General features: G+C 40.1%; 2 long non-coding RNA genes across 6 annotated transcripts in view; both read left to right on the forward strand.

Annotated features, from left to right (window-relative positions):
* The first annotated feature begins 1,424 nt into the window (after positions 1-1,424).
* On the forward strand, positions 1,425-12,148 carry LOC115291545. The gene is made up of 3 exons (XR_003908518.1): positions 1,425-1,738; positions 5,648-5,787; positions 12,084-12,148. It is a non-coding gene; the product is annotated as an uncharacterized LOC115291545 (long non-coding RNA).
* An 844-nt stretch (positions 12,149-12,992) lies between these two features.
* The window catches only part of LOC115291546, a 29,752-nt gene continuing 20,883 nt past the window's right edge, over positions 12,993-21,861 (forward strand). The window contains exons 1-2 of one of the 5 annotated variants that reach the window (XR_003908519.1): positions 12,993-13,933; positions 17,349-17,375. This is a non-coding gene — a long non-coding RNA (uncharacterized LOC115291546). Of the gene's footprint in view, positions 13,934-15,707; positions 15,782-17,348; positions 17,376-21,861 lie in introns of those variants that run through there. The other 4 variants (XR_003908526.1, XR_003908524.1, XR_003908521.1 and 1 more) reach the window with 4 other exon arrangements.

The raw sequence follows: 21,861 nt of genomic DNA on the forward strand, positions 1-21,861 counted from the left end.
GGCCTCCAGCGGCCAGGGGAGGTCCAGCGCGCGGGCCGGGGGCGGAGCCCGGATCCGCCCCTCGTCTGACGTCCTCGGAGTCGCCTCTTACCCCTCCCCCAGCACCTTCCCCCTGGGACCTGCGTGGGGCCGCGGGGAAGGGGTTTGGGCTTTTTGTTTACTGCGGGAAGCGGCTAGAACAGTGCTTGGCCTTTGGAACAAAGCCTCGCTGGCACCTTTTATTTACTCAATAAAAATGGAATGAATGAATGAATGAATGAATGAGTGAATGAGTGAATGAGTGAATGGGTTCTCTCCTGACACTCCCGCTCGCCAGTTCTATAAGCCACTCGGATCCCGGTGCTCGTCAATAAAGTGGGGGTAAAAATAGCCACCACTGAGTTGCAAAGGTTTGCTGCCGTTCCAGGTTGGGGCGGGCCTTTGCCAATATTGTAACTTCGCTTCGCTCCTCCTCTGTGTCTTCCCCTCTGTGCTCCTCGCTCCTCAGTCCCCTACGGACCAGAGTTCAGGGTAAGAGGAGAGGAAAGAGAGATAGTCCCTCATTATTTTGCTTATCTGTAGTTTATATTGTCAATTTTCAAAATAGAATATGAGGTAACTTTCAAGAAAATGTATGTATATTTGAAACATTAAAGCTACGAATATGGAAATGTTAAAAGCCCTCTTGAAGGAAAAGGAAAACACACAAACCCCTTAAGTTCTTCTCGTTGGATGCTCATTGAGAAGCATTTCTGCTTTCTGGCCTCTGAGGAAAAGGGGGGGAGGAAGTTTCATAGTTTTTGTAGCTGAAAAAGGCGACATTTGCACCCATCCAGTCAACTACTATTTGCTGATCCTTCCCCCTACAATAGGCACCGAGGTGATCGGTCTGCTTTGTGTGTGACCCTCAGTCCTCAAGAGGATGAGAACTGGCACCAGCTCCTTAAGACCTGAAGCGAACTGGTCACCAGGTCGGGTTCCCCACAAAAGACATTCAACATTGGAAATATTTTCCGCAGCAGTTTGAGAGGTTTCAGAAATAGTCCTTGACAGTGGGGGAAAGACAATACAAGACTCCATACGCTGTATACATCCTTTTATAAAAACATAATTATGAATATAAATATGCCCACAAATAGAAATATATCAGAATGTTTACTGATTAGTTGCAGACTGGGCGATTCAAGGTGATTTTTAGGTTCTTGTTTTCACTTTCCAAATTTCTAAGTATATATGTTTACTTATATAATTAGGAAAAAGATTTTATTAAAAATTTTTAAATGTTTATTTTATTATTTTTGAGACACAGAGACAGAGCATGAGCAGGAAAGGGGCAGAGAGCAGGAGTGAGACACAGAATCTGAAGCAGGCTCCAAGCTCTGAGCTGTTAGCACAGACCCCGATGCAGGACTCAAACCCACACACTGTGGGATCATGATCTGAGCCAAAGTTGGACTCTTAACCGACTGAACCACCCAGGCGCCCCTTGGAAAAAGATTTTTAAAACCAAACACAATCTGTTCCAAGATGTACAGTGCTTAGAAATTGTCACTCCACATGTCACACGACTGGAAATCTCTTCTTAGATCCGGTAGTGAAGGGCGGTCACAGCGCAAACTGCAGCCGGAAACCTGGAGAGGCGAACAAATGTAGAGAATCAGCGCGCAGGCAGTAGGAGTCTGGGGAACCATACGAAAAGTTAAACTGCACGTGACTCCTGCCGTTTCTGAGTTGTATCCTTTACAATAACCCAGCAATGGTAAGTAAAGCACCTTGTTGAGTTCTGTGAGTCCGTTTGGTGAATTGTCAAACCCGACGGAGTGGTCATGGGAGGCCCTGACTCTGTAGTCAAGTCAGAGAGAAGTGCGGGTGAACCGGAAACCCCAAACCTGTGACGGGTATCTGAAGTGAGTGCAGTCTTCTGGGACTGAGCCTAACACCTGTGAACTCTGATGCTAATTCTGGGTACTTAGTATCAGCATTGAATCGAATTCTGAGACACTAGCTAGTGTTAGAGTTGGTCAGTGTCAGGAGGAAAAATACTTCTTCAGGTTCTAATGGAGAAGTGGACAACAAGAAAGAACAGATGAGTAATGTCAGTAGAGAGTTGAAAATTCTAAGAATCAAAAGGAAATGCCAGAAATTTAAACAAAACAAAACACTGTAAACAGAAGTGAAGAATATTTTTGGTGGACTTATCAATAGACTGCACACAGCCAAGGAAAGAATCAGTGAGTGTGCAGTTATGTGGATAGAAACTTCCCAAACTAGGGCTCAGTTAAGTGTCCAACTTTAGATTGAAGCTCAGGTCCTGATCTCGCGGTTCCTGAGTTTGAACCCTGCATCAAGCTCTGTGCTGACTGCACAGAGCAGAGCCTGCTTTGGATCTTCTCCGTCTCTGTCTCTCTGCCCCTCCCCCTGCTCATGCGAGCCCACGTGTTTTCTCTTTCTCTCTCAAAATAAATAAATAAATAAAACTGAAAAAAAATTAGAAACGTCTCAAACTAAAAAGTAAAACTCAATAAATAAAAAGGGACAGAATCCAAGAACTCTGGAATAATTGCAAAAGGTATCACGTACTTAGTAGGAATATCAGAAAGAGAAGAAGGAGAGTAGAAGTATTTGAAATAATAATGGCCGAGAATTTTCTAAAACTAGTGCCAGACACCAAGTCATAGACCCAGGGTGCTCAGAGAATACTAAGAATAAATACCGAAAAATTTATGTGTTGGCATTTCTTATTCAGACTATAGGAAACCAAAGACAAAAACAAAACCTTGAAAGAATCCAGAGGAATGAAATGCCTTGCCGTACAGAGGAGCAGGGCTAAGAATTTCATCTTACTTTTCTTCAGAAGCTGCAAGCAAGAAGAGAGGGATGCAAGATAAAATACTCCCCCAGCAACACAAAATTCTATACCCAGCAAAATCATCTTTCAAACAATAAAGGAGAAATAAAGATTCTCTCAGACACACAAAAAGGGAAGGGTCTTGTTGCCAGTATTCCTGCTTTGCAAGGAATGTTAAAATAAGTTCTTCAGAGAGAAAAAAATAATATAGGTTGGACACTTTTCCTACATAAATATGGAAAGACTGTTAGAGAAGGAATAAGTAAAAGTAAAATAAAATCTTTTCTATTTCTTATTCTAAATGGATCTAATAGATTACCTTTTAAAGTAATAACCAGAGCACTGAATTGGGTGATTATAGCTTATGGATAAATGAAATGTATAATAATAAGTTTATAAGGGATGGGGAGGAGGAATTGGGAACATACTGTGGATACGTATCTGCACTACTCATGTAGTGGTATAATGTTATCTTAAAGTGGATTTAGATTAGTTTAAATGTACATTGAAAATTCTAGGACAATCAGTGATGATATGTTCAAAAGAAGTATAACAGATATCTAACGAAGGAAGGAAAAGGGAATTATATAAGACACTCAGTTAAAACTAGAGAAGGCAGAAAAGAATAAAAGATTAAAGGGGCTTCTGGGTGGCTCAGTCGGTTTAGCATCCATCTCTTGGTTTCCGCACAGGTCATGATCTCACAGTTTTGTGGATTCCAGCCCTGTGTCTAGCTTTGCACTGGCAGCAAGGAGCCTGCTTGGGATGCTCTCTCTCTCTCTCTCTCTCTCTCTCTCTCTCTGGCCCTTCCCTCCTCAAGAATGAATAAATAAACTTAAAATTAAAAAAGTAGATTAAAAGAGAAACAAAGACAAGTATAATGAATAGGAAGCAGCTACAAATATGGTAGACCTTTATCCAACTGTATGAATAACAACCTTAAGTGTTAATGGTCTAAATATACCAATTAAAAGACAGATACTGACAGAGGGTATAAAAAGCTAAGACCCAACTACATGTTATCTGAAAGAAATCTACTTTAAATATAAGGCACAGATAGATTTAATGCAAAGTGATAGAGGAATATATGACATGCTAACATTAATCAAAGGAAAGCTGGAGTAGCTATGTCAATTTCAGAGTAACAGATTTCTGAACAAGGAAAATTATCAGGGATAAACAGGGCATTACATGATGATAAAGGGGTCAATTCTCCAAGAAAGCATAACAATTTTTAAGGTGTGGATGCCTAATGACAAAGTGTCAAAATATATGATACAAAATTTGATAGAATTGCAATGAGAAATAGATGAGGCTTCATGACCCCTTTATCAGTAATGGACAGACCCCGTAGTCAGAGAATCAGTAAGCATAGAGTCAAGCTGACCAACACCACCAATCAACTGGCTCTAACTGACATTTATAGAGTATTTCATCCAACAACAGCAGAATATACATTATGCTTTATCTCACATGGAACATTTGCCAAAATAGACCATATTCAGGGCTGTAAAACACACATTAACAAATCTGAAAAAATACAAAGCATGCTGTCAGGTCACAATGGAATTAAACTAGAAATCACTAATAGAAAGATGGGTAGATAACCTTCAAATATTTGGAGGTTAAACAACATCCTTCTAAAGAACAAATGGGCCAAAGAAGAAGTCTTAGAAGAAATTAGAAAACATTTGCACTAAATGAAAGTGAAAATACAACTTATCGAAATTTGTAGGAAGCACTGTAAGTAGTGCTTAGAGGAAGATTTATAGCATTAAATACATATATTAAAAAAGACAAAGGATACTAAGTCAATGAGCTTCCACCTTAGGAAACTAGAAAAAGAAGAGCAATATAAAAGCAAGTAGAAGAAAAAAATGAGCCTCTATGAGGACAGAAATCAATGAAGTTGAAAACAGGAAATCAACAGAGAAAATCAACACAACCAAAGCTAGTTCTTTGAAGAGATAAATACAACTGATAAACTTCTAGCCAGGCTAACCAGGGAAAAAAAAAAAAAAGATAAGACACTAGTTACTACTATTAGAAATGAGAAAGGAACCATCACTACTAATCCCATGGATATTAAAAGGATAATAAAGGAATATTATGAATAATTTTCTATGCCCATAAATCTGATAACTTAGAAGAAATAGATCAATACTTGAAAGACACAATCTACCAGAAGTCACACAAGGAGAAATAGAAAATTGAAATCATTCTATATCTATGAAAGAAATTGAATCAATTTCTTGATAATCTTCCAAACAGAAAGCACCAGGCCCAGATGGTTTCATTGTGCATGCTACAAAATATTTAAGGCAGAAATGATGACACCTCTTACAGACTCTTACAGATAAGTGAAGTAGAAGGAAGACTTCCTAACTCATTCTGTGAGGCCAACGTAACCCTAATACCAAAACTAGATAAAGATAATACAAGAAAAATCTACAGACCAATAGCTCTCATGAATATAGAAGTAAGAATTCTCAACAAAATATGAACCAATCAAATTCAACTATGATTTAATGAATTATAGACCAGGACCAAGTGAGATTTATTCGAGTCCTGTAAAGCTTGTGCAACCTTCAAAAATCAGTGTACTCTAAAATTAATATACTCTATCTTATCAATGGCTAAAGAAGAATAACCACATAATTATATCAATAGATGCAGAAAAAGCACTTAATAAAATCCAAAATTCATTCCTGACAAAAACTCTTAACAAACTAGGAATAAAGGGAAACTACCTTAACTTGATAAAAACAGCTACCAAAAAGCCTACAGCTAACATTGTATGTTTTCCTCCCTCTCTTGCAGATCAGAGTACTGTGGCTTCAGTCCTTCTCAGTTTGGTAGTTGCGGGCAGGTGGAGATTACAGAACTCCCTACTTCTCCGCCATCTTGCCTACAGCTAACACTGTAAACACCTTTTGTATCCTCCCATGATTGGGAGCAAGGTAAGGATGCCTTCTCCCTCCGCTCCTATTCAACACTGTACCAGAAGTCCTACAAATAAGGAAATAGAAGGTCTACAGATTGGGAAGGGAGAAATAAAACTGTCTCTGTTTGCAGGTGGCATAATTATGTAGAAAATCCCAAAGCAAAAGAAACCCCCAAAACAAACCAAAAAACCTTCCTAAGAGTAATAAGTGATTATAACAAGGTTGCAGGATACTAGGTTAATATACAAAAGTCAGCTGCTTCCTATACACAACAGTGGACAATTGGAATTTGAAATTAAGAGCACACTGAGCATGGGTGGCTCATTCAGTTGTGTCCAACTTCTGCTCAGGTCATGATCTTGTGGTTCATGAGTCTGAGCCCCACGTAGGGCTCTGTGCTGACGGCTCAGAGCTTGGAGCTTGCTTTGGATTCTGTGTCTCCCTCTCTCTCTGCCCCTCCCCTGCTCACACTCTGTCTCTCTCTGCCTCTCAAAAATAAAGAAACGTTATTAAAAAAAGAAAAAACCCACACATTAAAAAAAAAAAGCAGACTACCATTTACATTGTCACCCCCAAAGTAAAATACTTTTATAAGTCTAACAAAATATGTAGATGTATATAAGGAAAACTATAAAATTATGAAGTCAGAAATTAAAAAAATATATAAATAAATAGATTTCTATATTCATGGGTAGGAAGAATCAATATTGTTAAAATGTTAGTTCTTCCCTATTGGATTTGCATTCAATGCAATCTCAATCAAAATGTCAGCAGATTGTTTTGTGGATACCGAGAAAAGGATTCTCAAGTTTATGTGCAAAGGCAAAAGACCCAGATAGCCAATGCATGGCTGAAAAACAAAGTCAGAAGACGGACACTAGCTGACTTCAAGACTTACCATAAACTACAATAATCAAGACAGTGTGACATTGGTGAAAGAATAGACAACCAGATCCATGAAACAGAATAAAGAATCCAGAGAATGACGGACACGAATATAGTCACATGATCTTTGCCAAAGCTGTAGGGACAGTTCAATGGAGAAAGGGTAGTCTGTCCAACAGATGGTACTGAAGGAGCTGAATATACAAAAAACAAACAAACAAAAAACCAAAAAGAAACAAAAAAAAGAAAAAGAAAGAAAGAAAAAGAGAAAGAAAAAAGAAATGAAATATAGACCTTACACTTTTCACAAAAATTAACTCAAAGTAGATCACAGATCAATATGTGTGGAAGGCAAAACCCTAAAACTTTTATAAGATAACATATTAGAAAATTAGATGGCCCTAGGTTTGGCAATGAATTTTAGATACAACACCAAAGACACAATCTACAGAAGAAAATATTGGTAAATTGGACTTCATTCAAATTAAAAACTTCTGCTCTGTGAAAGATACTATTAAGGTCATGAGAAGACCAGGTACAGGCTGGGAGTAAATATTTGCAAAACTTATCTAATAAAAGACTTGTATCCAAATGTACAAAGAACTCTTAAAATGTGATAATAAGAAAGCAGCCAAATTAAAAAGTAGGCAAAAGATCTGAACACACACCTCACAAAAAAAGATGTAGATGACAAGTTAGCACATAAAATTCTCAAAATCATGTTATCAAAGAATTACAGGGGCGCCTGGGTGGCTCAGTCGGTTGGGTGTCTGACTTCGGCTCAGGTCATGATCTCACAGTTTGTGAGTTCGAGCCCCGCATCAGGCTCTGTGCTGGCAGCTCAGAGCCTGGAGCCTGCTTCCAATTCTCTGTGTGTGTCTCTCTCTACCCCTCTCCTGCTCGTGATCTGTGTCTCAAAAATAAATTAAAATGTTAAAAAAATTAAAAAAAATTGCAAATTAAAACAACGAGGCTCCACTACATACCTATTAGAATGCTAAAATCCCAAGCACTGGTTAACATGAAGTGCTGGTGAGGACGTGGAGCAGCAGAAAGTCATTCCTTGTTGGTGGAAATGCAACATAGTAGAATCACATTGGAAGATAGTCTGGGAGTTCTTACAAAGCTAAACATACTCTTACATCATATAATCTAGCAAACATGAACTTACTACAATGAGTTGAAATCTTGTATTCACACAATAATCTACAACAGCTTTATTCTGGAAGCAACCAAGATTTCCTTCTACAAGTTAATGTATTAACAAACTGTGGCACATCCACACAATGAGATATTATTCAGTAACAAAGTGAAATAAGTTATCAAGACAAAAAGTCATGGCGGAATCTAAATCTTAAAAAATGTCAGTCTGAAAACACTATGGGCTATATGATTCCAATGACCTGACATTCTGGAAAAGGCAAAACTATAGACTCAGAAAAAAGATTAGTGGTTTCCAGTGTCTTGGTATGAAGAGGGTAGGGAAGAAAAAAGTAGATCACAGGGGGTTTGGGGGGCGTTGTGATTATCCTATGTGATACTGTAATGGTGGATATATGACATTATACATTTGTCAAACCCCATAGAATCGGTAACACAAAGAGTGAACCCCAGCGTAAACTACAGACTTTAGTTAATAATAATGTTTCAATATTGGCTCATCAATTCTAACAGGTGTATCACACTAATGCAAGATGTTAACAAAAAGGGAAACTGTATGGAGGAGAAGGGTTATATGGGAAATCTCTGTAATAAATGCTCTATTTTTTCAGTAAATAAAGTCTACTACATTCTTAAAAATGCACACTTCTTTATTCACTGAGAAATATATATTGGGCACCCACCCATGTCAATTATTGTTGTGTGTTTTGGAGATAGCACAGTATTACACAGGCCAAGTTCTGCTCTCTATGGGGCTTATATAACTAGTGGGTGGGGACTGGAGGTGCAGACACAGACCATAAACAAACAAGATAATTTCAGAGTGACATGAGGGCAAAGTAACAGGTGGTAAGCCCGAGGGTCACTGGGGGAGCTACGTGGGACACGCTGGTCTGGGAGAGCCTCCCTTAGCAAAGAATATCTGGACTGAGACCTGAAGAGTGGGAAGTTTGAGGTCCAGAGTTCCTAGAGGGCCAGATGGAGAAGAGCTAAGTCCAAAAGCCCCTGGGCAGGAACCAGCCAAAGAAGGAAAGGGAAGGGCCAGTCTAGTGTGGCATCATGGCTGGGCTGGAGCAATGGGCTGGCTTCTGGATTCATGAATTGACATGAGAAAGAAACATGGTGTAAGGGTAGAGGATGGAAACCTAACATTCTGTTCTGTAGGGTTAAGTTTGAGAGGCCTCCTGATGCTGAGGCAGAGAGAGTCCTAAAGTTGCTAGGTGGGACAGAGCAAGACAGGGGCCATGCTGGTGAGCGATGGTGGAGCCATGGAAACCCATCGAGGAGAGAAGGGGGGATCCATGAGGGCAATGTTGTGTGAAGCGTCAGAGCATGCCGAGGCTGAGGGTGCATCCACACTGGAGTAGGGGGCAGGGTGAGGCACCAAACGGGTGAAAAAGGAATTCTCATGGGGATAGCCTAGGTGGGTTGAGGAGGGCATTCATGCTGAGAAAGAGGTGGCAGGGGAGATTGGAGCTTGGTTACATAGAGAGGGCATGAATCATACTATAAATCTATTAAGGTTAATGGGAGCCAAGGTTCTGTTGGAGAAAAAAGTTACAAGTATTGAGAGGGACAGACTAGATCCAACTCTGTGATGTTGGATCGAATTGGAGATGTTGATGTGAACTCATGGTTTTCTCTAGATGGGTATTTAGATCCATAGAAAGGTAGATATATATATAAAATATATATACTATAAAATACAAAGTATATATAATATATAAAAGATAATATATACAATGTAGATTTAAATGTATATGTGTGAATGTAAATGTTTATATGTAATATAAATATGTGTGTGGCATATCTTTGTATATAATATATATAATAATTATATATATATATTTCTCTAACTCTGCCCTCTGATATAAATGCATGCCTGCATGTGTGTTTTCTAACCCCCCCACCCCCCGAGCTCTTCCCTCTGAGGCATGGTGACATTCCAATACTGATAGGCATATCTAGTTTCTAGATCTTTGATTCAAAATATAATTACCCAGTGAAAGAAACTGGTTTCTTGGAGGTTCCAGGGTAGGGGCAGGGAAAGCACAAGACAGGTCTAGAACATCTTATGCAGGAAAGCAAGGATGCTCTCAAAGAATGATAAAGGCATGTCAAAAGGAGTGGCCCAAGCAAGGACAATAGGAGCATCAAAATAAACAGCACAAGTAATGGATTATAACCCACTGAATGCAAAAGGACATCATAAATCCAAACTGCTGGTTTCCTTGTTTTATATTGAATAAATTGAAAGTTTGATGAAGAGTAGGATGCTTACCTAGTTTCAAAGTATCTCCCCACAAAACTACTTATTAATTACAAAGGCGAAAAGACTAACTTTACAGTGGCCAACGTTGGCAGAGTTCATTTTAATCAGATGATATAATTGAACACCATCAATATTGGGACACCACTGTATACAGCTCAACAGAGAGCAATGAGAAGAAGCCAGCAGTACCACATCTGTGCTCTCCTCCCCTACAATGAGAAAGGTGTATAACCAAATATTGTGATATTCTAGAAGATAATTGGCCAATAGTTTCCCAAAGTCATGAAGGTCAAAGTCTAAGGAAATCTTCATGACTGAAGGAGATTAAAGAGATATGTTAACTTAAAGCAATTTGTGACAGAAATGGATCCTTTTACTGAAAGGACATGACTGGTGCCCCTTGAAGGGGATCCGGGGATTTAGATGATATTAACTCATCAATGTTAATTTCCTTATTGTGAATGTTGTATTGTAATTATGTGGAAGACTGCCCTTGCTCGTAGGAAGTAAACATGAAAGTATTCAGGGGTGATGGGGCACCAGGAAATGACTCAGAAAAAAAGTTCATTGTCTCATAGTTCAACTTTTCTGTAAGCCTTTGATTGTTTAAAAGTAAAAATGTATTGAAGACATACAAAGAAGGTAGTAAGATTGTGATAATTGTGTGAGAGAGGAATATATATCTAGAAAGAGAGATAGGTTTGGGAATAAACAAGGAAGGTGAGAAAGCAGCTTTGAAAAAGTTTTGGTGGAAAGTGAGCAGAGAAATGAGGTGGGAGCCATGGGGACAGAGGTGAATAGTTTTATTTTTACTCTTTAAAATTAATAGATTTATTTTGTAGAGCAGCTTTAGATTCACAGAGCAATTGAGTGGAAAGCAGAGCACCCCCATATCACTCCTTCCCCGAGTTTCCCCCCCGTTAACATCTTACATTAGTGTTGTGCATTTGTTACAATGGAACTATATTGATAGATACATGATTATCAACTGAAGTCCGCCCTTTACATTAAGATCCACTCTTGGTGTTACACATTCATAAGTTTTGACATGAATAAAGACCTGTTTCCACCATCGCAGCATGTAGCAGAGTATGATACCCTGTGCTCCATTTGTTCATCCTTCTTTTTCTCCTCTTGAACCATAACAACTAGTAATCTTTTTACTGTGTCCACAGTTTTGCTTTATGCGTCATGACATATAGTCGGAATCATACAGCACATAGCCCTTTCATACTGGCTTCTTTCTTTAAAGTATTTTTTAAGTTTATTTATTTTGAGAGAGAGAGACAGAGAGCAGGGGAGGGGTGGAGAGAGGGAGAGGGAGGATCCCAAGAAGGCTCCAGCAGAGCCCCATGTAGGTCTTTAGCTTATGAACCTTGACATCATGACCCTGAGCTGAAACCAAGAGTCAGATGCTTGACTGAGCCATCCAGGCGCCCTGTTTTCTTTCTCTTGACAGTTTTCTTTAAGTTTTCTCCGTTTTTAAAAATGTTTTTATTTACTTTTGAGAGAGAGAGAGAGAGAGAGAGAGAGACAATGTGAGCAGGGGAGGGTCAGAGAGAGAGAGGGAGACACAGAATCCACAGACAGGCTCCAGGCTCTGAGCTGTCAGCACAGAGCCCGATGTGGGGCTTGAACCCATGAACTGTGAGATCATGACCTGAGTGGAAGTAGGATCCTTAACTGACTGAGCCACCCAGGCGCCCCAAGTTTTCTCATTTCTTTTGGTGGCTTGATAGCTCTTTTCTTTTTAGTTTCGAGTAATATTCCATTATAGGCATGGACCAGTTTGTTCATCCATTCACTCATCGAAGGACTTCTTGGTTGCTTCCAAGTTTTGGCAATTATGAATAAAGCCTCTATAAACATCTGTGTGCAGGTTTTTGTGTGACCATGTTTCAACTCATTTGGCTATCTATCAAGGAGTACAATGGCCAGGTCATATTTTAAGAGTGTGTTTAGTTTTGTAAGAAACTGCCAAACTGTCTTCCAGAGTGGGTGCACCATTTTGCATTCCTGCTGGCAGTGAATGAATGCTCCGTGTCCTTGTCAGCAGTGGTGATGTCAGTTTTTGACTTTTTGTCATTCCAACAGGTATGTAATGGTATCTCGCTGTTGTTTTAAGGGCTTTTCTAAAGTTTTTATTAAAATTCCATTTAGCTAGCATACAGTGTGATGTTAGTTTCAAGTACACAATGTAGCGATTCCACACTTCCATACAGCACCCAGTGTTCACCAGAACAAGTGCGCTTCTTGATCCCCATCACCTATTTCACCCATGTCCACCCCCACTACCCATCTCTCTGGTAAAAGGGTGGGAGATTACTAGGCATGTTCATAGTCTACTGGGGATGATCCTATAGAGTGATATATTGATAATGGGGGAATGAGGAGATAAAGGCAAGAGTGAAGTTGTTCAGATGGGAGGGGAATCCAGAACACTGAAGGGGCTGGTTTTGGGTAGAAGTAGGGACCTTTTGTCCTTTGCAGCAGTACAAAGGAAGGCAGAAACAGTGGGTAGATTGAAAGTGGAAGGTAAGAGTGTATCTGACAGCTTCTGCTCTCTGCAGGAAGTATGTGGTAAAATTTTCTGCTAATGAGGTGAACACAAAGGGTCTTGAAGGAGGTCTGTGGAGAAGGAACATCCTAGATGTGAAATACCCTTGTAGATCAAGTCTTCATAATGGGAAAGGACCCAGTGAATGCGTTTCTCTGGACTGGACAGAGTACTAGTGAGTTTGCTTTTTCCCTTCATAAATCCAGACTCCTATACCTTTCAACTCTTCCAGGGATCAATGGAAAGAAGACCAAATCAGGGTCCTGGAGAACAGGATCTGGTCTCAACTGTGGCATGAACAATGTCATTAGTCAAGTTTACTTCTGAAGTGAAATGTTCAGCTCTAGCTTCCTCTTGGCATCCCTGGCTCAGGTTGTAGATGGCTGAACTCTTCCTCAAACTTGCATGTGTGAGAATGGTGTGGGGCAATTCCCCTGTGCCCAACTTCCTGAGTCTGTATTGGAGAAACCCTAAATCATAGCCTGACCACACTGAGTTTTTCTCTCTCTCTGCAGCTGCCTTCAGTGACCCAGGCAGGTGGAAGGAAATGAGCCATGAAAGGGCTTTTTCCAGCTCAGCGGCAAAATGTCTCTGATAATAGTTCAGGGTGTTGCAGCCTTGGCATTTTGATATGTTCTGGCCCTGTGTAACAATGAGGCCCTGCCTCCATCGTACCCAACCTCAACTAGGAAACTAACCATGTGCATGTGACCTTGATCTCCCACCTCTGATTCTCAGAATTAGTCATTTCCTTCCTCTTCAGCTCACTTCTTAGGCTAGCATCATTCTCTAGGACCTGGCTCTGTTCATGCCCTCACCCTACTAGGGTCTTTATGAGTAAGGCGTCAGGGTCCTGATCTGACCCTGGCAGTCCTATGGAGCCCAGATCATCCCCCAAGGTTTCTTGAGGAATGGGTGTCACCGGAGCTTGAAGGGAAAGGAAAAAGGGGCTTGAAGGGTAATGAGATCTGAAACATAGCTTTCTTATCCAGAACATGTTGATGGACCAAGTGATTCCTAAAGTCTCGGAGCCAATACATGACAATGAGTTCGTTTTGCCTATATTGAATCTCATCTAGTGAGTTACTGTGGAAATGTGGATTCATTTTCTAAAATCTCTAAACTACCCTGTTTTCTCGTGAACCTTGACTCTCCCAATGTTGCTGTCAGCACAGAGCCCAACGTGGGGCTCTGTCTCACGAATGGTGAGATCATGACCGGAGCTGAAATCAAGAGTCGGGGATGCAAGAGCCTCTCAAACTGCCTTGAATGAACCCTAGTTCCTGGTAAGTGTTGGGGAAAAATAGTGTCCCTGAGTATGGCAGTGTTCTGACTACCCTGATGTCACCGGAGAGGATTTAGTCAATGTCCCCCAGAGTGAAAGCTGTAAGGAACTCTAATGTGAATGCTATGGAGCCCTCATGATGGCATTAGTGCCCTTGTAAGAAGAGAAAGAGTCCCACCGGGTACCGATTAGTAGACACATTGATCTTGGACTTCAAGCCTCCACAGACATGAGAAATAAACACCTGTTGTTTCAGCCATCGAATCTAGGGCATTTTGTTAAAGCAGCCCAAGCAGACTGAGACAGTATGGTTTTAATACAGTTGAGTTTTCTGGGTTTGTCACTGCTGTGTAAATTAGGTGGTAGTCTGTCTTATTCTGAACGTTACCACCAGTTCTTCATTCTAGAAAAATTACACACCAGTAACACCACTCCTGGTATCTGAGTCAACCACAGATCATGCCTATATCACAGTGTGTGGCAGCTGTGGCCTTCATGGTGAGTCTGGAGCAAGAAATCATCAAAGCCCAATCTACAGATTAGCAGATTCACTTTTCACTATGTCTAGCGAAGGTGAGACCAGAGGGCAGAGTGTGGGGCCAAGGCTCTTGTGGTAGCTCCAGTGTGATGGGGCTCTGGACCAGGATGTGTATGGCAGGGACAGGCCAGAAACATGTAGGAAGATGAATAAGTAGGACTTGGTGCTAGGTTGGCTGGTGGAGTTAAGGTTACATAAGGAGTCAGGGCAAATTCCCAGGATCGGATTGATCATCGGTTAGACAGTGGTACCATTTTCCAAGATGGTATGTGTGATGGGTGATTTCCTGTGTCAACTTGGCTAGGCCATGGTACCTAGGTTATGACCAAATGCCAGTTTAGATGTTTTTGTGAAGGTATCTGTTAGATGTGATCAGCATTTACATCAGTAGACCTTGAGTAAAGCTGATCACCCTCCGTACTATGGGTGGTCCTTGTCCAGTCATTTGAAGGTGGTAAGAAATGAGAGTGAGGTCCCTTGAGAAAGAAGTTATGTCTCCAGACTGCCTTCGGACTTAAGCTGCAACAACTCTTCCTTAGATTTCCTGCTTGCCGGCCTCCACAACCTTGTGAACTAGTTCCTTAAAATAAATCTGTCTCTCTCTGCATATCCCATTGGCTCTTTTCTCTGGACAGCCCTGCTAATATACATCAAGGAAGGAGCAGATATTGGGGGATGGAGAAAATGGGGAGCTCAGTTTGGGGCACAGCGGGTTCTAGGTACAAGGGTGTGAAGATGTTTCCAGTGGGTAGTCGGTTCTATGCACCCAGAGTGAAGAAGGTTTAGCACAAGGGAGGATTTGGAGACCAGCAGTGTACAGTTTAGTCCCTTGACATTTCAGGGACGGTGGAGGAAAAAGAGCCTGCAGATAAGACAGGAAAGGAGCAGTCAGGGAGGTGACAGAAAAACTACAGCTTCTAAGGGAAAAGGTTCATGGAGGAAGTGGTTGACAGAGTCAAAAGGTACCAAAAGGCCAGGAAATTTAAATGCCAGCAGTGGCCGGTGACTTGGTAGAATGCAGTTTTGTACAACGAGAGAGTGTGAAAGCCAGGTGGCCATGAGTGGCCTGAGGACCGAGACTCAGATTGTAGAGGACTTGTTAGCTTTTGCTAGGGAAGTGTGGGAGGAGAGAGTGTTGCTTCTGAAAGGGTTTAGGGGGAAGAGAGGTCTTGCTTCATTTCCTCCCCTGCCCTGTTTCCCCGCCCACCCATTGTGAACCCTGGGTGTGTTTAAATGCTGGGACCCAGGAGCCAGTGGCTTTGGGGAAGAGAGGAAATAGAAAACGGGTAAGAGAGTTCAAGCTCTGAGTGGGTAAGAGTGATACCTGATCACTGCACATATTTTCAGAGCAGCCTTTTCTAACAGATGGTAATTTCTACTTAGATTTTGGAAGTTTTCCAGGGTGATGAGTTCACCCTGAGCAAATAAGTCACTGTGTCTTTGGTGCTGTCTGGAACCCAACTGCTTCTCCAGCCACTGAAGGAACACACACACATTTTTTTTAATGTTTATTTATTTTTGAGAGAGGGGAGGGGCAGAGAGGGAGGGCGACAGAGGATACAAAGTGGGCTCTGCACTGACAGCAGAGAGCCTGATGTGGGGCTTGAACTCAAGAACCATGAGATCATGGCCTGAGCCGAGATGAAAAGTCGGAGGCTTAACCAACTGAGCCACCCAGAGTTCCCTCTTGCTGTAATTCTTAATAATACCTTTTATTCTCAAAGACATGCTGCTTCAGACAATAAAATTATATATGGTAATTCTAATCTTACATGATAGTAATATTGTTATATATGAACTGTCTTTTGGCTAGCATTTTGCCTGGTATGTCTTTTTCCACCTGTGTATGGTCTTATATTGCAGGTGTATTCAAATATTACAAGACAGCATACATCTAGATTTTTTTCCTATTCAACCATCAATCTCTATCTTTCAGTTGGTGCATTTTGTTCATTTACATTTAGTGCAGTTATTGCAATATATTTGGAACATTTAAGTGGTGTCCTAGGCAGGGCTGGGACTAGTGTGAGGCAAGTGTTCTCCCCAGGAACAAAATTCAAGGAGGCACTCCGGATCAGACAGGTTCAAGGTCAGCACCTGACAGCGAGTGCTTCTTTAAACCTTGTGCCCGGGGAGTCATTCCACTCCCAGTTTTGCTCTCAATTTATTACTCATTTTATCCCACTTTCATAATGTCTTTAAATATTAGAATTTGTTTCCTCCATCAGGTAAGACCAGTACTTAGCACACTCTCATACTTCTTGGTGCCCTCCACTCCCAACACCATGTTACTGATATTTAGAGCAGAACTGCCCAGCAAGGCAGCCACTCGCCACACGTGACTTCTGAGCATCTGAAATGAGATAAGCTCTGAGTGTGAAATATACACTCGATTTTGAAGAGTTAGCGTGTGGCAAGGTAAAAGATCGCATGAACAGTTTTTTAAAATTAATCGCACGTTCGGGGCGCCTGGATGGCTCAGCTGGTTAAGCATCTGACTTTGGCTCGGGTCATGATCTCACAGTTCGTGGGTTCAAGCCCTGCATCAGGCACTGTGCTGACAGCTCGGAGCCTGGAGCCTGCTTCGGATTTGTGTCTCCTTCTCTCTCTGCCCCTCCCCTACTCATGCTCTTCTCCGTCTCTCAAAAATAAATAAATGTTAAAAAAATTTTAAATTAATTATATGTTTAAATTATATTAATTTGGATATAATGGGTTCAATAAATATATAATTAAAATTAATTTCGCCTGTTTCTAATTTTTTACTGTGGTTTCAGTTGAAAATGACCTATGTGGCTCACATATGGCATTTCTGTTGGACAGTGCTGATCTAGACTTGAACTATGGTGATTATAAACGTGTTTTTTCTTGTTCTTAGGTGAAGACAAGAACTGACTTTTCTAAGGTATTTGGCCGCTTTTATTTCTATGTTTCTTGCAGCAACTTCTTGATTTGTTTCTTATTCAAGTGTTGAGATCTTGTATAACTGTAAGTAATTATTTCATGCCCTGATATTAAATGCCTGTTTGGCTGCATATATATTTCTACATTCTAAGATCATTTCTTTCAGTATTTTTTTAAGTATCGAAAAGTATGCTCCGTTGTCTTCATGCATCTATGGTACTCTGGAGTAATCTGGTGTCAATCTGATTTTTTTTTCTTTTGTATAAAATGCTTTTTGCTTCTAGAAGTTTTCAGAAGTCTCTTTGTCATTGAAGCTCCATATTTTATTTTATTTTAAAAATATTTATTCATTTTTGAGGGATGGACAGAGAGAGAGGGAAACAGAGAATCCCAAGCAGATGCAGGATTCAAGCTCACAAACCATGAGATCATGACCTGAGCTGAAATCAAGAGTTGGATGCTCACCTGGCCGAACCACCCAGGCACCCTGAGAGTTGCATATTTTAAAGTGCTTTTATTTCTTTACTTATTTAGAGAATCAGTGGGGGAGGGGCCAAAAGAGAGAGGGGGACAGGGAATCCGAAGTAGACTCTGTGCTGACAGCAGAGAACCCAATGTGGGGCTCAGACTTATGATTCATGATATCATGACCTGAGCCAAAGTCGGATGCGTAACTAACTGAGCCACCCAAAGATCTCTTAAAATGTTATTATTTCTATAAAATCTCAACTCTTGAGTGATTTTTAAAAAATATAATTAACATATGGGGCTATATTCATTCAGGTATAAAATATAATGATTCAACAATTCTGTACATCATTTAGTGCTCATCATGATTAATGTACTCTTAATTCCTTTTATCTATTTCACCCATCCTGGTATGCATTTCGCCTCTGGCAACCACCATTTTTTTTTTCTCTATTTTTAAGTTTTATTTTGTATTGTGTTTTCATTTCTCCTTTTCTTTGTTTGTTTCTTAAATTGCACATATGAGTGGAATCACATAGTATTTTGTCTTTCGCTATCTATTTCACTTAGTATTATACCCCCCTAGGTCCAATCCATGTTGCTACAAATGGCGAGAGGTCATTTTTTTTGTGTGGCTGAGTAATATTCTTTAAAAAAATTTTTTTTTAATGTTTTACTTATTTTTGAGACAGAGAGACACAGAGCACGAGCAGGGAGGGGCAGAGAGAGGGGGAGACAGAATTTGAAGCAGGCTCCAGGCTCTGAGCTGCCAGCACAGAGCCCGACGCGGGGCTCGAACCCACGAACCGTGAGATCATGACCTGAGCTGAAGTCAGAAGCTTAACCAACTGAGCCACCCAGGCGCCCCAGTAATACTCTATTATATATCATATTTATCTATTCATCTATCAATGGACACTTGGGTTGCTTTCATATTTTGATTGTAAATAATGCTGCAGTGAACACAGGGGTGCATATAGCTTTTCAAATTACTGTTTTTGTTTTCTCTGGGCAAATACCCTGTAGTGGAATTACTGGATCATATGATAGTTCTATTTTTAATATTTTGAGGAAGCTCCATATTGTTTTTCTCAGTGGCTACATCAGTTTGCATTTCTGTCAACAATGCACAAGGCTTCCTTTTTCTTCACATCCTCACCCACATTTGTTATTTCTTATCTTTTTTTATTTTAGCCATTCTGACAGGTGTGAGGTGATATTTCATTGTGGTTTTGATTTATATTCCCTTGATGATGAGTGATATTGAGCATCTTTTCATGTGTCTGTTGGCCATTCATCTGTGTTCTTTGGAAAAATGCCTCAGGTCCTCTGCTCTTTTGTAAATTGGATTATCTATTTTTTTGGTGTTGAGTTGTATAAGTTCTTTATATATTTTGGATACTAACCCCTTGTATATCTCATTTTCAAATATCTTCTCCCATTCAGTAGGGTGTCTTGTTGTTTTGTTGATGGATTCCTTCAGTGTGCAAAAGCTTTTTATTTTGGTATAATCCCAAGTTTAATTCTGTTTTTGTTTCCCTGCCTCAGGAGACATATCTAGAAAAATATTTCTGTGGCTGATGTCTAAGAAACTACTGCTTATGTTTTCTTTTAGGAGTTTTATGATCTAAGTCTTTAATTCACTTTGAGTTTATTCTTGTGTATGGTATAAGGAAATGGTCCAGTTTCACTCTTTTGCATGCAGCTGTCTAGTTCTCCCAATACCATTTGTTGAAAAAACTCTTTTTCCCGTTGCATATTCTTGCCTTCCCTGTTGTAGATTCGTTGACCATGTAAGTATCAGTTTATTCCTGGGGTCTGTATTCTGTTCCATTCAGCTATGTATCTATTTTTGCATCAGTACCATACTGTTTTGATTACTTTGTAGTATATCTTGAAATCTGGGATTGTGATTCCTCTATGTTTATTTTTCTTTCTCAATATTGCTTTGGCTATTTAGGGTTTTGTGTGTGTGTATGTGTGTGTGTGTGTGTGTGTGTGTGTGTGTGTGTGTGATTTCATACACATTTTAGGGTTGTTTGTTCTAGTTCTGTGAAAAATATTGTTCATATTTTGATAGGGATTGCATTGAATCTGTAGATTGGTGGGTAGCAAAGCAGTTTTTGTTCTTCAAATCTATAAGCATGAAATATTTTTCCATTTGTTTGTGTTCAATTTCTTTCATCAGTGTTTTATAGTTTTCAGAGTACAGGTCTTTTACATCCTGGGTTAAGTTTATTCCTAGGTATTTTATTCTTTTTGGTGCAGTTGTAAGTGGAATTACTTTCTTAATTTTTCTTTCTGCTACTTCATTATTAGTGTAAATGATTTCAAATGGTTTGTGTATATTAATTTTGTATTTTATAATTTTATTGAATTCATTTATCAGCTCTGGTAGTTTTTAGTGGAGTCTTTAGAGTTTTCTATATATAGTGTCGTGTCATCTGCAAATAGTGAAAAATTTTACTTATTAACCATTAAGATGCCTTTTATTTCTTTTTCTTGTCTGATTGCTGGGGATAGGACTTCTAATACCATGTTGAATAGAAGTGGTGAGAGTGGAAATCCCTGTCATGTTCTTGAGTTTAGAGGAAAAGGTCTCAGTATTTTCACCATCGAGAATGATGTTTGCCATGTGGTTTTCACATATGGCTTTTAATGACAGTTACCTGTTTTATTATAAGGTGTCTAGGTGTGATTACCCCTTATTTTTCCTCTTTCTCATTCAATAGACTCATTCAGAGATATTTCTTTTTTTTTTAATTAGGAAATCTAGCTCCATTTTCCCTTCAAGCATTTCCTCCTTTTCATTTTAATCCTCTATCTTTCTGAGTTTCATTACTGGGATATTAGCACTTACACATAAATCATCTATTTTTCTTTGCTTTCTTATAATGTTTTCTAATTTCTTTTTGGTCCTTCTTTTAAGGAGGTTCCTCAGGCTGGATTTCAATTCACCAACTTGTTCTTGAATTGCATCCAGTCTACTATTTATTTCCATCAATGTGTTCTTTACTTCAACTTTTTATTTTTGTTTCCTAGGTTCAGTTCCTTTCTTATGTTGTTTTATTATTGTTTCATTTCCCTTTCTTCCTTTTCTTTTTTTTTTTAAAGATTTCTAAAGTTTATTTCTTTATTTTGAGAGAGAGAGAGTATGAGCAGGAGAGGGGCAGAGAGAGAGAGAGAGGGAGTGAGAGAAAGAATGAGAATCCCAAGCAGGCTCCATGCTGTCAGCCCAGAGCACCATGAGGGGCTCAGTCTCATAAACTGTGAGATCATGACCTAAGCCAAAGTCAAGAGCGAGATGCTTAACTGACTGAGCCACCCAGGTACTCCTCCCCTATTTCTTAATGTTTTATCAGGCTAATTTTAACTTCTTGAAATTGGACAACATTTCTGCTTCCGATGGACTCTGTAACCCAATTTTTGTTATTTCCTTGCTTGTTTGTTTTGAAAATGGTTATACTTCTCTAATGCTTTTTGCTGTTTTGACCTATGAGCTAATTTTCCGTGGTGTGCCTGCGGGGCACCAGTGTCTCTCTCAGATAAGACCTGTGAAGGCTGGACTCTAGGCCTCCACTGTCCCAGGCAGATAGGTGGGGGTGGATCAGTCTTTGCAATCACTCCGTATGCAGCAAGACAAGCTCCTCTGGTTAGCTCTCCATCGTCTGCTCCAGGGAGCAACAACGTAGGAAGAGTTTTAGATTGTGATTCCTTTGGCATATAGAGGTTTGAAAAGGGAGCTGTCAGAGAAGGGAATCAACTGTGTGTGTGTGTGTGTGTGTGTGTGTGTGTGTGTGTTTCCACACTTGTTTTTCTTAACTCCTCACAAGCACAGAACTGTTGAGATGCTTGGGTTTTTCTCTAGTCCACAGGTCTGGGTTAGTGTGGGTCTAGGGAAGTCACTGTTTGCCCTGAACTTTGGCTGGGGAGAAACAAGTACAGAGCCCATGGTTTCCATACTATATCTGAGTCTTTCCATAGGCAGCCTACAACTCCTGCTTCTGGCCAAAGACAGC

The sequence above is a fragment of the Suricata suricatta genome, chromosome 5 (assembly GCF_006229205.1).
Source record: "Suricata suricatta isolate VVHF042 chromosome 5, meerkat_22Aug2017_6uvM2_HiC, whole genome shotgun sequence".
In the NCBI taxonomy this organism is placed as follows: domain Eukaryota; kingdom Metazoa; phylum Chordata; class Mammalia; order Carnivora; family Herpestidae; genus Suricata; species Suricata suricatta.